Genomic DNA, 20,020 nt, shown 5'->3' with positions numbered 1-20,020 from the left:
TTCAATTATTTATCAAGCAATAGAATAATTCAACAGTCAAAAGGTGTGGAAGCGGTCGCAACCGCATCTGGTTCCGGCCCAATACATGCCTTGGGAGCAAAATGTAGTGAAGGGCAAACATCGGTCAATTTCGTCTCTGAGAAATAAGTCATGTTCAACAAAAAGTTTTTTACAGGGTTATGGCATGGACTCAATTTGCCAGAAAGATGCCGAGCGGGAGGGCGTTCCGGTATAGCGATTCAATCCTGTGGTCCAGGCCAATTCTATGAGGTGGTCCAATGTCCTTCATAGAAGAATAAGGATTTTAGAGCACGTGACCCGATTCTTTCCAAGGAATGAGGTTTGATGGATCAGCGGTCCGAAAACGAATCTTCCATCCAGAGTAAGGATCAGGTAAGGTTCATTAGCAGGGGCCTTCATCATCGGTCGTTGCTGGATGGAAGTAAATCAGACTATGTACTCCGGGATCCCATGTTAAGATCTATAATAGACAGTCAAATGTAACCGGTAAGTATATTATGATTAAACAGTGATATGAGGAACCCATGAGGAGTCAAAATTGTACGTGTCGGCTATGTCAGAATGTTTGGCCAAAAGTGGACCTCAAAAATAGTGTTCTGGTGTGGCAAAAGATAAAGTCGTGAAAGAAAACCTGTGTGCTAGTAAAAAATGGAGGGGCAAAAAAAAAAAAAAAAAAAAAAAAAAGGGGAAGGAAAAGAAAAGGGGGGGAGGGGGGACGTGCATGAGTGCTGTGAAAGAAGAAAACAGAAGAAGGAGTGGGAAAGAAAAAGAGACGATCCCAGAGAAACTGGGAATGAGGTGGGAGAAAACTAAAAAACGTGCTGTCAGATCATAAGGGGGCCAATAATAGAAAAACTTGAGGGGTCCCAGGGTGACAAGTCAAGTGTGACAATGAAAGAAGGAAAAGGAGAGGAAACAATGGGGAAGGGAAGGGGAGGGGGGGCAGAGGAAAAGAGGGGAGGGGGGGGAAAAAACAAGACAAAGACTTACCATTACATGTGTCCATGAAGAATGACCTTGGATGTCATGGAAGATGGAGGGAATATCTCGAATATAGCCTGCAATGAACCAAAACCTGTGGATAGAAGACAGTTCAAACACAAGAGAGATCTAAGTACCTTCTCGGGGCTAGATGACCATCCGTTATATTATAGGGGCTTGTAGAACCCCGTGAAAAGGAGGTCCTCGTTGAGTCCAGTAGGTGTTTGACTATTCAGTCTGTAAATCCACCGGCTCTCAAGCCGGAGTAATCCCGGTGTAGGGTCCCCACCCCGTGGACTCGGATGTAGTCGATCTAGGCCCACTACCCGTAGCCCAGTAGGCTTACCATCATGAAATCTTCTAAAGTGGTCAGCCACCGTGGATAATGGCTTATCTTGTAAGAAGTGTGATGCTGCATGACGTATCGTGGACAAGTGCTGTTGCACTCTCTTGCGCAATTCTTGGGATGTTTGCCCAACATATATTTTGTCGCATGGGCATATAAGTCCATAAATTACATTGCGAGTTCGACAATTGATGTAGTTCCTGTACTTGATGGTTTCCTGGTTTGACGGATTTACAAGAGTCCTGCCTGATTGGACCATTGGGCAGACAGAACAGGACCCACAAGGAAAAGAACCATTCACCCGTTCTCCAATGCCTGTACGGCGTCTGGGTCTTGAGAAGTGGCTACGGGTCAAAACATCCTTTAAATTTTGTGCCCGGCGGGCTGTCAGGGGAGGATCCTTCGGGATGAAGGCCCGGAGTCGTTGATCACTCTGTAGTATGTTCCAATTTGTACGTAACAAAGATCTAATCTCGGGCCACTGTCTTGTATATGTAGTGACCAGACGCGGGTATTCGGAGTTTTGTTTGATCCTTGGTTTAAGGAGTTCATTTCGATCCGAGTCCCGAGCCCTACGGTAAGCCCGTGAGATGACCTTCTTGGGGTATCCTCTATTTCTGAGTCTCTGTGTGAGGTCCTGGGCATGTTTCCTGAAGTCAGCGTCAGTAGAGCAATTGCGTTTCAAACGCAAAAACTGTCCCATCGGAATACCTTGACGGGTATGTGTAGGGTGGAAGCTGTCGAAGAAAAGCAAGCTGTTGGTTGCCGTCTTTTTGCGATACAATGATGTGGTCAGTTGGTTATGGGTGATGGAAATCTGGAGGTCCAGAAATTCAACCGTAGAGGAAGAGATATTTGATGTTAATTTGATATTCAGTGAGTTGTTATTCAATTCCCGGATGAATTCTTGACATATCGTGGAGGGGCCTGCCCAAAAAATCAGAATGTCATCGATAAAGCGAAACCAACCCCTCACGTATTGTTGGAAATAGGTATGGGGGTAGACGTGCACTCTCTCCCACCAACCCAAAAAAATGTTGGCGTACGAGGGCGCACATCTAGCCCCCATGGCCGTTCCAGATACTTGCCTATACCACGTGTTGTCAAACGTGAAGTAGTTATGTTGTAAAAGATATTCAAGTAATTCCAACAAGAAGGAGTCGTGTCTTCGATCCCCAGTTGATTTCCCATCCAAGAAGTGCTCTACCGCTGATATACCATCATGATGCGCGATGTTCGTGTACAATGCTTCAACATCTAAAGTTACCAGGAGGGTCTCTGTATTGACAGTAAAATTATCAAGTTTAGTGATCAAATCAATCGAGTCCCTCACATATGATGGGAGGGCAAGCACCAGGGGTTGTAGAAAAAAATCCACATAAATACAAGGTTTTTCAAGTAAACCCCCTATGCCCGCTACAATAGGTCTCCCTGGTGGACAGGTCAAAGATTTATGGACCTTGGGCAACATATAAAATGTTGGGGTCACCGGATGTTTCGTTGTCAGATAGTTATACTCGCTCTTGCTTATAATGCCATATTGTAATGCGGAGTCAAGTAAACGATCAAGCTTACCTTTGAAGAAGGCGGTCGGATTTGTCGGTACTGGTGTATAATACTTTCGGTTGGCCAGTTGTCGTCTGGCTTCTGTCACGTACAATTCGGTAGGCCACAGGACCACATTTCCACCCTTGTCCGCCTCTTTTATCAGGAAGCCGTCATTGTTCTTGAGTCTCATGATGGCCCGATGTTCGTCCTTAGTGAGATTGAAATCACAGGATTGATTCAGTTTGAGTTGTTTAACTCCCTGCACCATACTGTCAAAAAACAAATGGATAGCCGGAACAAGTGCTAAGTTGGGCGTGCTCTGTGACGGGAGTCTACCCGGAAACTTACGTCTGCCCAAGGTCACATCAGATTCGTTCTCAGAGAGTAGATCCATCAGATCCTGTAGGACCCTTTGATCCAAGGTGTTGGGATTGTCAATTAATGTTGGTTGCTGGTAAATACATTTAAAAGAAAGTTGTCTGCAATATAAATAAATGTCTTTCAATAATTCAAATTTGTCCAATTGGCGAGTTGGTGAGAAGGAAAGACCCTTGCTCAGAACTGATATCTCAGCAGGATCCAGCTGGTGGTCCGACAAGTTAATTACCTGTAGATCCCCGGATCCACCTACTTCCGTCGTGGCACTTGATTGGGGGGTTAGTTTTTGTTGTGGTTCCTTCTGGTACCCCTTTTGTGTGTAGGGGACCAGTCCCGATGTTTGGGACCTCTTTTTCTTGTTGTTTTTCTTGTGTGATCTGAGCCCCCCCCGTCTGACCTTTCCTCCACCTCGCTGGTCTCTGAGGATAAAAAATCACTGCTCGTTTCCCCTTGAGTGTTCATATTCCTATATTTTGGGGATGGGACGTACCTCCCATTACCCCTATGCGTCCATTTGTAGGCCCTTGCTTTATCATAATCAGTTTTGTCCCTCAACATCTTATCCTTTTTGCCTTGAATAACCTCCCGTTCCAAGCTATCAATGGTCTCTTTCAATCTGTTCCGAAATGGTTGGACCAGAGACTCCTGATCAAAAGAGGTCAGTTTGCTTTCTAAAACTGTAATCTGTGACTTAATATGGGAGATGCGTTCCCTGTCATGAGTAAGTAATAAGTGTATGAGAATGTTAGAGCACTGCAATAAGCCCTTTTCCCAAGCCTCACGGAATGGCGGTTCCGCCTCCCATGAGGGAAATTTCTGGATACGTAAGCCCCTGGGTGCTATGTTCAACCGTAAGTACTCCTCCAAGCTTTTGGCATTCCACCACGTGCGTGTTAAAGCCTTATGTAAATCCAAAATTTCATCCGATAATATTTTAAATTCATTGCTACCTCCTACTGCCCCCCCTGCAATGTCAAAGACCGAACCAGACTGTGATAGCCACATGCTTTCACGTGATTGTAGATCCATAATGTCAATCACATATAATCAATCACTAGAATAATCTCCGTAATACAACAGCGTGCTGAACTGTCCAAAAAAAGAAAGAATGGGTCAGAAAGGATAGGTCTGACCCTAGACAACAATATTGAACTATGCTGCACGGACAGGCACTGCCAACGTGAGCATATCATATAGAAGGGAATATCCCCGCATCCGAATGCTACATGTAAATACCAAGAAGAAGAAAAAGATGGATGCGTATGTTGGATGAAATACAAAAAAAGTACTTTATTACATCATCAAAAGATTATTAAATATATACAAGACACAGACAATATAAAAACACCTAAAAACACACACACAGAATTGTGTGTTAGACTCTCCTGGGTCAGAAATATGACCCAGTACTCCCCGGCTATCACCGCCCACGACCATAAATACATTCCATGCAAAGGTATAGGTGAGGGCAACAAAGTATACAAAAGGATGCTAGTCATAAACAAGTGTAGGTAACTGTCCTATTCATACAATACCCTAGATGTGATCCTCAGAGAACCAATAAGGCTAGGTCGAGTGCCTGGACGGGGTGCCGGGGAGGGAGGGAAACCCCACGCGTATCGTCACCTCGGGGTGACTTCCTCAGGGGTGAATAAACAAATGATACAAGGTCTGGTCTATAAAGGTGCCCAATTCCCCGCCCCAATCAGTGCTCGCGAATCAAATGATCTCTCAAACGTGGAGGGTCCTACCTCCGGTCATGTTCTGTCCAATCAAAACCGGCGTGTTTCATAAATTCATGCGCATGCGCGGGTGATCCGGATCACCTGGTAAGTCACATGTTCGAGAATCGCAACCGCGCCCCTCTATCAGAGGCAGCGCGGGCTGCTGCATCACATGATGTATCACATGATCTGTGGATCGGAGCCGCGCCTCCTGATCAATTGCGGCGCATACCATGGGTGCAACAGAAAGGTACTCAATGTAAGCCGCGACACTTCGCGGCTGCATTATGTGAATACCCCTCCGATATATTTGCAGTCCGGCCAAAATATATGGTGAAAACATGCCTGCTCGCCGAATAGATACAAAAAATATACATAGCAATACCGCCTATAGTGATAGGCAGATGATGGCAAAGTAAAAATCACGAACTTACAGGTCCCTCATTCTCCATATTAGGTTCTGTATAAACCCTAAAGTGAAAAAGTGCCAGAATACTTAATAAAGGTCATTGTACATTACATCCCAATCACAATAAAACTGTGTGAAACATTAATACTGATTTTACATCAGCTCAATAACCCTAGAGTGCCAAGTGCCGGGCGCTCCCTAAGAGCCACTCGGGAGTTAAAAGGTGATCCAACATTATCCATGTGTGGCAATGGATATAACTGTGCCGTATAAAATCTAGAATGTGAAAAAGTACCAAACTCTAAAGCTTGAAGACCAGTTAGAAAATAGGAGGAGGGGAGACCAATGGAACAGGAACCGAGGAAAAAATGACCCAGAGCAAGTGCACGAACACTGATTGGAGCAAGGGGCGGGGGACAATGGTGCTAAATTCAATTATTTATCAAGCAATAGAATAATTCAACAGTCAAAAGGTGTGGAAGCGGTCGCAACCGCATCTGGTTCCGGCCCAATACATGCCTTGGGAGCAAAATGTAGTGAAGGGCAAACATCGGTCAATTTCGTCTCTGAGAAATAAGTCATGTTCAACAAAAAGTTTTTTACAGGGTTATGGCATGGACTCAATTTGCCAGAAAGATGCCGAGCGGGAGGGCGTTCCGGTATAGCGATTCAATCCTGTGGTCCAGGCCAATTCTATGAGGTGGTCCAATGTCCTTCATAGAAGAATAAGGATTTTAGAGCACGTGACCCGATTCTTTCCAAGGAATGAGGTTTGATGGATCAGCGGTCCGAAAACGAATCTTCCATCCAGAGTAAGGATCAGGTAAGGTTCATTAGCAGGGGCCTTCATCATCGGTCGTTGCTGGATGGAAGTAAATCAGACTATGTACTCCGGGATCCCATGTTAAGATCTATAATAGACAGTCAAATGTAACCGGTAAGTATATTATGATTAAACAGTGATATGACTTTTTGTTGAACATGACTTATTTCTCAGAGACGAAATTGACCGATGTTTGCCCTTCACTACATTTTGCTCCCAAGGCATGTATTGGGCCGGAACCAGATGCGGTTGCGACCGCTTCCACACCTTTTGACTGTTGAATTATTCTATTGCTTGATAAATAATTGAATTTAGCACCATTGTCCCCCGCCCCTTGCTCCAATCAGTGTTCGTGCACTTGCTCTGGGTCATTTTTTCCTCGGTTCCTGTTCCATTGGTCTCCCCTCCTCCTATTTTCTAACTGGTCTTCAAGCTTTAGAGTTTGGTACTTTTTCACATTCTAGATTTTATACGGCACAGTTATATCCATTGCCACACATGGATAATGTTGGATCACCTTTTAACTCCCGAGTGGCTCTTAGGGAGCGCCCGGCACTTGGCACTCTAGGGTTATTGAGCTGATGTAAAATCAGTATTAATGTTTCACACAGTTTTATTGTGATTGGGATGTAATGTACAATGACCTTTATTAAGTATTCTGGCACTTTTTCACTTTAGGGTTTATACAGAACCTAATATGGAGAATGAGGGACCTGTAAGTTCGCGATTTTTACTTTGCCATCATCTGCCTATCACTATAGGCGGTATTGCTATGTATATTTTTTGTATCTATTCGGCGAGCAGGCATGTTTTCACCATATATTTTGGCCGGACTGCAAATATATCGGAGGGGTATTCACATAATGCAGCCGCGAAGTGTCGCGGCTTACATTGAGTACCTTTCTGTTGCACCCATGGTATGCGCCGCAATTGATCAGGAGGCGCGGCTCCGATCCACAGATCATGTGATACATCATGTGATGCAGCAGCCCGCGCTGCCTCTGATAGAGGGGCGCGGTTGCGATTCTCGAACATGTGACTTACCAGGTGATCCGGATCACCCGCGCATGCGCATGAATTTATGAAACACGCCGGTTTTGATTGGACAGAACATGACCGGAGGTAGGACCCTCCACGTTTGAGAGATCATTTGATTCGCGAGCACTGATTGGGGCGGGGAATTGGGCACCTTTATAGACCAGACCTTGTATCATTTGTTTATTCACCCCTGAGGAAGTCACCCCGAGGTGACGATACGCGTGGGGTTTCCCTCCCTCCCCGGCACCCCGTCCAGGCACTCGACCTAGCCTTATTGGTTCTCTGAGGATCACATCTAGGGTATTGTATGAATAGGACAGTTACCTACACTTGTTTATGACTAGCATCCTTTTGTATACTTTGTTGCCCTCACCTATACCTTTGCATGGAATGTATTTATGGTCGTGGGCGGTGATAGCCGGGGAGTACTGGGTCATATTTCTGACCCAGGAGAGTCTAACACACAATTCTGTGTGTGTGTTTTTAGGTGTTTTTATATTGTCTGTGTCTTGTATATATTTAATAATCTTTTGATGATGTAATAAAGTACTTTTTTTGTATTTCATCCAACATACGCATCCATCTTTTTCTTCTTCTTGGTATTTACATGTAGCATTCGGATGCGGGGATATTCCCTTCTATATGATATGCTCACGTTGGCAGTGCCTGTCCGTGCAGCATAGTTCAATATTGTTGTCTAGGGTCAGACCTATCCTTTCTGACCCATTCTTTCTTTTTTTGGACAGTTCAGCACGCTGTTGTATTACGGAGATTATTCTAGTGATTGATTATATGTGATTGACATTATGGATCTACAATCACGTGAAAGCATGTGGCTATCACAGTCTGGTTCGGTCTTTGACATTGCAGGGGGGGCAGTAGGAGGTAGCAATGAATTTAAAATATTATCGGATGAAATTTTGGATTTACATAAGGCTTTAACACGCACGTGGTGGAATGCCAAAAGCTTGGAGGAGTACTTACGGTTGAACATAGCTTATATTGTCTGTGTCTTGTATATATTTAATAATCTTTTGATGATGTAATAAAGTACTTTTTTTGTATTTCATTTTTTTGGCTGGTCGTACGCCTTTTCGGCTCTCAAAAAATTTGGCTTTGCAGGCCCGATCCTCTCTGCTATAAAAGCTCTATACTCAAACCCTAACGCCCAAGTGTTAGTTAATGGGGTGCTTTCAAGATCCTTCCATCTCACAAATGGAACCAGGCAAGGGTGCCCACTCTCCCCGACCTTTTTCAATTTGTCCATAGAACCACTGGCGGAAGCAATAAGATCTAATGACAATATAGAGGGAATAGCGGTAGGGAAAGAAACACATAAATTAGCTTTATTCGCAGATGAGGTGATCTTAATGCATACGAACCCCATGACATCTCTGACACACTCTCTAAACCTGCTAGAAGATTTTGGGGCAATATCACTCTACAAATTAAATGCCTCCAAAACACAAGTGCTCCCCATAGCCATGACAGAGGAAGATATCGGCACATTAAAGCACACATTTAATCTAGACTGGAGATCTGATACCATAGATTATTTGGGGGTCAAATTGGCATACCCCCCTTCAGACCTATTCAAGCACAACTTCCCAGACTTATTGAGGAAAACGGACAGGGAATTAACGGATTATACAAAATTTATTACCTCATGGTTTGGGAAAATAGCACTGTATAAGATGATGATTCTACCTAAATATTTATACCTCTTTCGAACTCTCCCAATAACCCTGCCGAACTCCTTCTTTTCACAAGCTAGGAAACAAATGTCTAGGTTTATATGGCAGGGCAAAAAACCGAGGACATCCATATCTATTATAACAAAACATAGGCTAGCAGGTGGGTTGGGAGTCCCCAACTTAGAGGATTATCACACAGCGTGTATAGTGGACCAACTGGCACATTGGTGGAATTCAAACAGGGAGAAGGCGTGGGTCAGGTTGGAACTAGCACTGACTAAGACAACATCACTGAGGAATAGACTGATTTCGGGCATATGGAACCTGAAACCTCCTAAATCCGATTTGCACACAATACAGGCCTCAGACAAGAGTTGGACGTACTTTAAGACTAAAACAAAAAATACGACCAAACTACCATTGCAGGATATACCGATTGAATTTCTAGAAGAGCACATTCAAGATCTAAACTTAAAGCAGTGGAGGGCTAAAGCGATGACATCTATTTACGACATAAAACCGGACTCTCGTAAGATAGAAATGAAGCATCTTGGAGAAAGGTTTCACCTCCCAGACTCAGAGTTTTTAGCTGTGCATAGAATCAATGATTTTTTCGCATCTCTCTCATCTTCCTCCCCAGCCATAAATATCGACCTTTTGAAAGCATGGACAAATAGAGAGGGTAGGATAAAGGGCATAACAAAAATCTACAATATCTTAGATGATAAGACAATCCTAACTCCAAATAAACCAATGGAGAACTGGAGCAGAGACCTCAATACACACATCTCAGACGCAGAATGGAGATGTGCACTTAAGGATATTTATGCCATGTTCCGCTGTACTCAATTTCAGGAGGCGGCTATTAAAACCATGATGAGGTGGTACTACACTCCATCTCGACTACATCTCATATATTCCTCCTCCTCACCCAAATGTTGGAGGGAATGTGGACACACGGGCTCACTCATTCACACATTATGGAAATGCAAGAAGATCTCTCCTCTATGGGCGCAGACGGGCTCAATGATCTCTTCCCTACTTCACAGACCATATGTCTTAATCCCCAAAACAGCGCTACTATTGATAGGATTGAGGGCACTCAAACCAGATCAGAGAATAGTGTTGAGCCACCTACTGATTGCCACCAAGATAACTATTACTCGTCACTGGAAACAAGTGGGATGTCCCCCTATATCGGAAGTAATAGATATAATGAATAACACATATGCATATGAACGAGCTCTGACTCTTAGCTCCAAGGGGGCCTCTACATTCCAAAAAAATTGGGCGCTATGGTCCTCTTCACCCTACTTCCTAAACTAATTAGTTTAAGAACAAAAAAAAAAAAACAAAAAAAAAAAAAAAAGAAAAATAGACTCCATACAGGTCTTACATCAGATGAAAAAGGGTAGTGATACTGTACTTAGATCGCCACAGGCTACCAGACCGGACAAACTGTATCCTATTAGAGGTAGCTAATTCTTAATTGATGATCACACGGTTAATGGCTTAGTAGTTGGGTATTATCCATTGTATGTTAGTTCTGCGTATATAAAACAACGCCACTCAGGACTGAGCTTAACAACTATGATGGACTGCCAGGACAGTAAATTCATATATGAGAAGATCCATCAGCAAACCCCATGAAGGATTCCGTACCATATGGACTATGTATTAAAGTCATATTGGAAGTAACAAGAACTCTAATAGGAATGTTTCTAATGCTAAGGAATGTTAATTTGTTTTTTCTTTTCCTTTATGTAATGTTCTACTGACTGTGTTCGGGTTATTGATGTAGGCTGAACGCCTATGAGTTGTTATTTTTTTGTATGTAAAAGGAAAATTAATAAAAAAAGATTTAAAAAAAAAAAAAAAAAACATTACGGGAAAGTAAAATTTGTTACGCACAAAATAAGCCCTCACACAGGTCTGTACACGGAAAAATGAAAAAGTTATGGATTTTTGAAGTTGGAGAGCGAGAAATGAGCTGGAAAACCCTCCGTCCTTAAGGGGTTAAAGTCCACATATAAAAGTGAGTCAGTGACATAGGGAGTGAATCTTGTTGTATTGTTTGGCTTCTATTAAGTAGGTGACTCATAATTTTATATTAGGTATTGGATAGTGAAAAGCGGACCTAACCGAATTGGGGTTCAGCAAAGTTTGAAAAGTCGGCTTGTAATTGGTGCTGGCACCAATTGCTTGTGTTAACCCTTTTTAAAGCCTCTAGCAAAATAATTGAAACACATGCATTTCGAGAGGATTGTTGCTCTTGATGATGTCATCAGGGATGGACGAAAATCCCCAAAATGGTGGTGACCAAACCGACCATGGCATTTAAAGGTATAATGACCTAGATTATTGTCAGCACTAATATTGTGTATATCATATGCTATTATAAATATCTACTATATATTTTTATAATGTATAAAGAAATTGTCAGGTGTACTCCAAAAGCAAGCTTTTTTGTGATGGTTCTGTGATGCATAAATGAGGCTCTGATCAGCAGGCTGAAATGCTCCTGTATGGATTCGTATTCCAGCCTGCATAGTCTGTGTCTTTGGAGCTGACTGTGAGCTGATATCTAATCTCCCTGTGTTTTTACAGCTACAAGCTGTGAGGATAAACCCCTGCTTTCAGCTGGTCTAAACTGTGCACCACATTTTGGTGCAAACTCCAAGAGTTTTTGGCACACAGGTTAATTCCAATAAGACCATGCCCCCTTTCTCCCGAACCACGTCACCGTTTGAGAGGCCATGCCCCTTTATCGGAAAATGGTCATAAAATTGTCTACAAGCCTTCATAAATGTGTTGGAAGATATATTAGGCATGTTTTTTTGGCGTAAAAAGTAATTTTAGGATGCAGAGGAAAAAATAAATTCCCTCCAATAAACTTCCCAAATCTGTTGGAGGCATGAAGTTAGGTTAGATAATTTAAAACAAAATCAATCCATCCTCAGACTCAAAGATTGTTTAAACCAACTTTTAGAAAATTCATTATGACTGTTATTGTTTGTTACAATTACTGTCTACTCCGCACATTGCTTACTTTTTGTCTCCACCTTTTATTCCGCACACTTTTTCTTCTTTGGGCAACTCGGTTCAGTGCATGGGACAGAATATAGATTGATGCGTACACAAAGTACAGAGTGTTATCTTTATGCCTTGCTTGGGGGAAATCGTAAATCTTGGTGCAGTTAATCGCAAACTTGTCTTCATACAATATTTGAAAAAAGCGATTTTTAATTTTATTTTTTGTCAAGCAATTGAAAATGAAGTACCACAGATCCTCCAGCAGTGGGTCATCTGGATGAGTTAATGGGTTCAAATTTTGAAGTATATTAAAATTGGGGATTCGTCTCCTGGGTAACATAAGCATAAAGCTGCAGTTGATTAATTTGGCAAATAACATCCCTAAATCTACGACACCAATCCAAGACTCATGGAGAATCAAAGTGATATTATTTTCTGTCTGCATGTCATAGAGAGCTTGAGCGTAATTCCTATAATAAAGACCACAGACCACTATGACTTCAGCGCGTGATTGTCTGATCTTGTCCATCCTTATTTTGTTCTCTATGTAGTCATCCTTTTCTAATTTAATAAAATAGTCAACACAAATCCCACTCTGGATCATCATTTTAATAAGTGTTACTGACTCCATTTCACCAATTCCATGGTTTGGTGTAACGATCCCAACCCAGTTCCATCCAAAATTTTGTAGACACTTAATAATGGCTTCATATCGAACCCAATCATCAGATGCAATCTGGAATAGCGTTGGATGTGAGATTCTGTCTCTCAGGAGAGGGTCAGCAGGTCCATAATTGATCTACAGGTATAGAACAAACTAAAAAAAATTACAAATGTATCAATGTTGAAGTGGTTTTCCATTATTCCAGGGAGTTTGGGACTGGATAAGCTAGAAAGAAAAATGTTCTGAACTTGCTTTGGCTCTCCATTACCATTATGTGGCCTCATGGTTTCTTGTTTAAACTTAGAGTACCAGTTGGCCACATGACCACTAAGACCAGTTATTGTCCACACTAGTAACATCAGCAGGAATACCCATCACTTATTTCCTTTGAACACTAAGGCAACTTACCGTATATACTCGTGTATAAGCCGAGTTTTTCAGCACAAAAAATGTGCTGAAAAACGTCCCCTTGGCTTATACACGAGTCTATTACCCCCAAAAAATTACCCACTTAAAAAAATAAAATTAAATACTCACCCTCCGATGTCAGCGCGGCTCCCCGATGTCGGCGCGACTTACCGAAGTCCCCGATGTCAGCGCGTCCCGTCTTCTTTCTTCTCCGCGGCTCCTCTTCTCTCTTCTTTTTTCTATCATCGACGCGGCCATGTTTTACTATGACGTAAGCAGCGGCCGCGTCATAGTATGCGCCTGCTAGAAGAAAACATGGGCGCGGGAAGAGTGAAGAGGAGCCGCGGAGAAGAAAGAAGACGGGACGCGCTGACATCGGGGACATCGGTAAGTCGCGCCGACATCGGGGAGCCGCGCTGACATTGGAGGGTGAGTATTTAAGTTTATTTTTTTAAGGGCCGTGGGGGCAGGCTGTATACTACTAGGGGCAGGCTGTATACTACTAGGGACAGGCTGTATACTACTAGGGACAGGCTGTATACTACTAGGGGCTTGCTGTATACTACTAGGGGCAGGCTGTATACTACTAGGGGCTGCTGTATACTACATGCGGGCTGCTGTATACTACATGGGGGCTGCTGTATACTACTAGGGTCTTGCTGTACACTACAGGGGGGCTGCTGTATACTACTAGGGGCTGCTATATACTACTAGGGGCTTGCTGTATACTACTAGGTGCTTGCTGTATACTACATGGGGGCTGCTGTATACTACTAGCGGCTTGCTGTATACTACAGGGGGGCTGCTGTATACTACTAGGGGCTGCTGTATACTACTAGGGGCTTGCTGTATACTACTAGGGTCTTGCTGTACACTACAGGGGGGCTGCTGTATACTACTAGGGGCTGCTGTATACTACTAGGGGCTTGCTGTATACTACTAGGGGCTTGCTGTATACTACTAGGTGCTTGCTGTATACTACATGGGGGCTGCTGTATACTACTAGCGGCTTGCTGTATACTACAGTGGGGCTGCTGTATACTACTAGGGGCTGCTGTATACTACTAGGGGCTTGCTGTATACTACTAGGGGCTTGCTGTATACTACTAGGTGCTTGCTGTATACTACATGGAGGCTGCTGTATACTACTAGCGGCTTGCTGTATACTACAGGGGGGCTGCTGTATACTACAGGGGGGCTGCTGTATACTACTGGGGGCTGCTGTATACTACTGGGGGCTGGCAGGCTGTATACTACTGGGGGCTGGCAGGCTGTATACTACTGGGGGGGTTTGACCAATGCATTTCCCACCCTCGGCTCATACTCAAGTCTATACGGTACTCATGTGTTCATAGAAAGTCAAAGGTGAAACGGGGCCAGGGAAATTGGTCTTATCAACCCAACCCCAAGGATTTTCCAGGAAAACCTCTTTCACACAGATATATCTTTAGTATGTTGTTATGGTGTTCTGTAATACTGTGAAGACACCACTTACCTGTGTAAACTTATACAGACTGAGGAATTGTATCAATCCGCTATTTGGATGAAATCCAGAATTAGCCACAAAAGCGACCACTTCACCATGATCCGTAAAGTAGTAATTTGGAGCCTCCTTGTCTTTTCCAGACAGTATTCCAATGGCAGATTTTAAGGATTTCCTTGGATTTCCACATGTATCAATTATATGATAACCAACAGAGACATTAGGTAATAGGTCTGGATTTTTGTTGATCTCATCAATAGCAAAAATGAAAGCCAATATGTGTTTATATATATCAATCCGAATACTAATGTAAAAATAGTACAATTGCAATTAAATGATCAATATATACAATATAAAAAGTCCATCATCTGACTTTTCCCTAAATATATTGATTACCAATAATGTAAAAACACTTGATTGCAGCACTTTCCTGTTATAAAACACTTTTCTGCTCTTGACCCATCACAGTTTAATCCGAAAGTGAGATCCTCAGCAGGAGTCAAGTAGCACCAATGTAGCAAAAATAATAATAATATTTTGTATTAAAACACCCATCACTAACAAGTATTGCTCCATAATTCTCTATCATCAGTAAGAATATCCCTGTATAGCAGGCTATGAATATCCTAATGGAGATATTCAGAGTGCCCTATTATGGACAATTATTTCAAACTTCCACCTGTCCCAAATAAGAAAAGCCTCCTCTGTACATCTAAGTGCCCTGAAAAGGGCACCTGCTGGTTTTTGGGAAGTCCTTGCAGTCTGACTGACTATCATGAGCAGAAACCTTTCCTTAGCTATTTCTTGTGTGAAATGGCTTTTGGACACATGACCCTGCTCTTAGATTGCAGATTTACATGCCCACCCTTGCCAATCACTGGCATACCTATAGAAAACATGCGTGTGGTAGCTAAAGAGAAGTAAGCTGCTTGGTTGGCTGATCCTAGATAGCAGTGCTTGTTTGGTGTCCAGGTTTGTAGTTGCCAAACTCATCAAATTCATTACAGACCCTAATTAGGTGCTTCAGGTTAGCTCATTACTACAGACCAGAGTATTTGCACTGCAATTAATTGTGGCTAATTCTTGGGAGTTCTCTAAGCGAAAAAGGGTCCCTGCACTGTAAGAGATTGTCTGTTTAAAGCGGTGATGACCAGGTGTAGCCAAATCCTTTCAAAGGATCATCCAGGCGTTTCCTGTACTTATACCAACCAGCATTTAGCCATTCATTTGACTTTAGGCAGGATATTAGGCTCGGTCTTCCCTTTGTTGGTAAAATTACATTCAGAAGTTTAACAAAAAATTTTAGTAGCTAAGCTGCAGTAAAAGAGCATGTCCACTACACTGTGAACAGTGCCTGTTACATTTGGTACCATCACTACATGGCTAAATGTTTAGGGTGTCAGATGCTTACCGATATGATATTAATTGCTGGAGTGTCGAAAGGGAACCGGTCACCAGGTGGCTCATTTTTTACCAAGGTTCCGTAAGCCCATTACTTCAATGCTCCTGCTGCTGTTGTCAAATTTATTAAAAAGTACAATCAGTTTAGCTTACTGAAACTATAAAAACTATACTATAAAATTTGACAAAAGCAGCTTTGGAATATTGATGTAACGGGTTTTAGGTACCTGTCCTTGGTGAAAAATTACCACTTTCCCTTTAAGTTATATTGGAGCTAAGCTGTAGAATTTGAGCACATTAGCTACCTCAATAACTGGATATGATGTAGGATCCCAACCAATATGATATTGAGGCTTCTTTAAAGAACTGATGTTCTTGTTAAAGAGGGGTCTTTAATTTTTAGAATTTTTTTGTTAATAAAATTGAAAAGCAAATAGGCTGGAGAACATTTTGTAGTAACTACAAAATGTTCATGTGTACATGGTTTGTACCAGCAGTGGTATCTCTGGTGTTCTCCACCACTTTCGGTTTCCAGGAGACTGTTATAGTCATCCTTGTCATTGCTCTAAGAACAGAGACAAGAGGAAAAGACAAAAGACAAAAATCCTAGGGTCACCTAAATGTAAAATATGAACAAAAAATTTTGTTGGCTTGTCTGTCACCATATTTACAAAATGAGATTAGTTTTATCATATCTGTAAACTTGGTTCCATTTTCATATAATTACAGTAATCTTTGTTCTGCTACCATACCTATTCAATAAGCTTGGTTCTGTTACCTTATCTATACATCAATATTGGTTCATTTGTGGAGTCTATGCAGTGAGCTTGGTTCTGTAATCATATCTATTCCATAAGCTTGGTTCTGTTACCCTATCCATACATTAATATATAAACTATTTCCTGTTAAAATTTTGGCACAAACTTTATGTGAGATGGAACTGCGTAGAGCGACACAAACACTGTCTGCATAGGAGAAGACAGAAATTGATCGTAGTTGTTGCAGACGTAGATACAAAGGGGCATATATGCTGTCTGGCATAGAATAAACACTGTGCAGCCACCTTCCCCGTTACATCAAGAGGCCACTGTGAAAATGCATCGGCAATCATACGCCGGTACACGAGAGCTGGCATATGTTAAATATGCCCCATAGACTGTGTTAAAATGATAAATTAGATTATTTTGCTAAAAGATTGCACCCCTTAATCACTCCTCCCTTTCAATGCAAGTATGTTACCCTATAACTGTGTGCTAGAGACGGTGGATGCTGGGGTGAAATATACTCACTCTTTGCAAAAAAAGAGCATGCAACAAGGATTATTCATTATATTATAATTTATGGAATCGAAATGAGCAGAGATCAGTCCTCCGATGATGATGTCTCCTTCCTGATAATATTTGTAATCAAACTCCACTCTCATTTGTGTCAGGTCGCACATTGAGGTGAGATAACTACAAAATGTAAAAGGTAGAAATATTACAATCATATAAAAGCCGGAGTGTGAAAGAAACCAATCCATCACTGACAAGGTCTTGTGCATTGTGATCCCTCGTACAGGAGAGAGATGACAGCAGGAGCTTCTTATATACATAATCCTAGACTGATATAGATTCACTGCCTGCAGAGGAGAATTGCCAGTTCCGATAATAATATTCTTAATACAGTATAACACTAAATATGTCGATGTGTCACTGTCTTATGATTATTCATAGGTCTTGGTAAAGAGAATTTTTGCTGTACAACAGTTACTTAACCAAACAAATATGTCCTCCTATATGTCCCATTGTCTCTCTGTATTAAGATACTTTATGTCTATCACAAAAATAATCTTATCTTCTATCTGGGTCTATGTTTTTGAAGTATAAGGCAAGGCCAGATAAACTGTGTGGGGGACCCCTGTGCAAAAACTCTGGTGGGGGCAACCATAATTGTTTAAACAAGCCTTCTTGTTAATGAAAAATAATTGTTTAAAAAATAAAGTAAAAAATATAGTTCTACAGACTTTTTCTAAAAAGGCTTCCACAGAATCTCTTCATACACACCTCTGCTGCCACAGAACCTCTAGATACATACCCCAGCTGCCACAGAATCTCTTCATACACACCTCATCTACCACAGAACCTCTACATGCTGTCACGGTTACACCCGTGATCCTCGGTACGGATTGAGGGTGTACCCGTGCCTACTGCCGCGGTCCCCGCTCCCCCAGCTCTCACTTACCTCTCCAGGCTCCGGCCTGCACTCTTGCTCCCAGCGTGTAGGCCGCATGCTGCTTCCATGCAGTCGCGTGCTCCTGTCACTAGAGGGAGCGCGCGCGGACTTCTCCCAGCCTTAAAGGGCCATCATCCTCCTTATTGGCTCTGGCATTCCAGGCTCGGCTATATAGCCTGGCGACTCCCAGCATCCCCTGCCGGATCTTCAGTTCACTCTTCTGAGGAGAAAGCCTTCTTGAGCGTTTCCAGACGCCCCTGAGTTTCCGTGTTCCCGGTTTGCAGTGTTACGTGTTGTTCCTCTGTTCTGTGGTTCCTGTGGCGGTCGTGCCTGCCTGCCTTCCCGTGGTCCTGCCTGCCTTCCCGTGGTCCTGCCTGCCTGCCTTCCCGTGGTCCTGCCTGCCTGCCTTCCCGTGGTCCTGCCTGCCTGCCTTCCCGTGGTCCTGCCTGCCTGCCTTCCCGTGGTTCTGCCTGCCTGCCTTCCCGTGGTCCTGCCTGCCTGCCTTCCCGTGGTCCTGCCTGCCATCCGTGGTCCCCGTGTCCCTACCTTGGCTGCCACGTGGGCCTAGACGGCCCGCTTTGCGGCGGGCTCTGGCGAAGACCAGGAGTTCACTTAGACTCCGCTCCCGGGTGCGGCTAAGGTTGTTATCTCCCGCGGTGGTCCAGGGAGTCCACTTACTTAGTCCTAAGGGACTAATCCCCATAGACTGTAACAGTAAGATCCGGCCATGGACTCCGCCAAGGTCATGATCTCTGCCAAAGCCATGGACTGTGTTAAGGATCCATACCTACTTCTGGGTGACCTTCCCAGCACTATTGCCCAGCAGGCCCAAGAGATTGCTACGCAAAAAGAACTCTTGGATAAACTCGCTGCCACCCTGCGGTTTATTACCTCCCAGCAGCAGGCTCATGTGACTCCTCCTGTTGTTTCTGTCCCACAGCCATGTTTTTCGGCAGCGAACTCTGGATCAGATTTTTTGATGCCAAACAAATTTGATGGCAACCCCAATTTTTGCAGGAGTTTTGTCGTCCAGTGCTCGTTATACATCAAGCTGACGTCCTCCCAGTCCACCCCCGAACGCACTAAGTTAGCATGTGTTTTTTCTTTGCTCACTGGAGAGGCGCTGGTCTGGGCTACTCCTCTATGGGATAGTGGTGACCTGGACATGGTTACTCATACCAAGTTCCTGGCAAAAATCCAGTCCAGATTTGAACCACCTCAAGTTCGATTACCTCATCTGTCCTGCATGGTTCCAGGGTCTCCAGTGTCTCCGCAGCTTCCCAGAGCTGCACCAGCGGCGCCCAAGCTTCCGCAGCTGTCCAGAGCTGCACCAGCGGCGCCCAAGCCTCCGCAGCTTCCCAGAGCTGCACCAGCGGTGCCCAAGCCTCCGCAGCTCCCCGCAGCTGCTCCCGTGGCTCCGCAGCTCCCCGCAGCTGCCCCAGTGGCTCCGCAGCTCCCCTCAGCTGCCCCAGTGGCTCAGCAGCTCCCCGCAGCTGCCCCAGTGGCTCCGCAGCTCCCTGCAGCTGCTCCCGTGGCTCCGCAGATCCCCGCAGCTGCTCCCGTGGCTCCGCAGCTTCCCAGAGCTGCTCCTGTGGCTCCGCAGCTCCCCGCAGCTGCCCCAGTGGCTGCGCAGCTCCCCGCAGCTGCTCCAGTGGCTCCGCAGCTCCCCGCAGCTGCTCCAGTGGCTCCGCAGCTCCCCGCAGCTGCTCCAGTGGCAGCGCAGCTCCCCGCAGCTGCTCCAGTGGCCGCGCAGCTCCCCACAGCTGCTCCAGTGGCTCCGCAGCTCCCCGCAGCTGCTCCAGTGGCTCCGCAGCTCCCCGCAGCTGCTCCAGTGGCTCCGCAGCTCCCCGCTGCT

The sequence above is a fragment of the Engystomops pustulosus genome, chromosome 1 (assembly GCF_040894005.1).
Source record: "Engystomops pustulosus chromosome 1, aEngPut4.maternal, whole genome shotgun sequence".
Classification (NCBI taxonomy): domain Eukaryota; kingdom Metazoa; phylum Chordata; class Amphibia; order Anura; family Leptodactylidae; genus Engystomops; species Engystomops pustulosus.
This window is presented reverse-complemented; position numbering follows the sequence as displayed.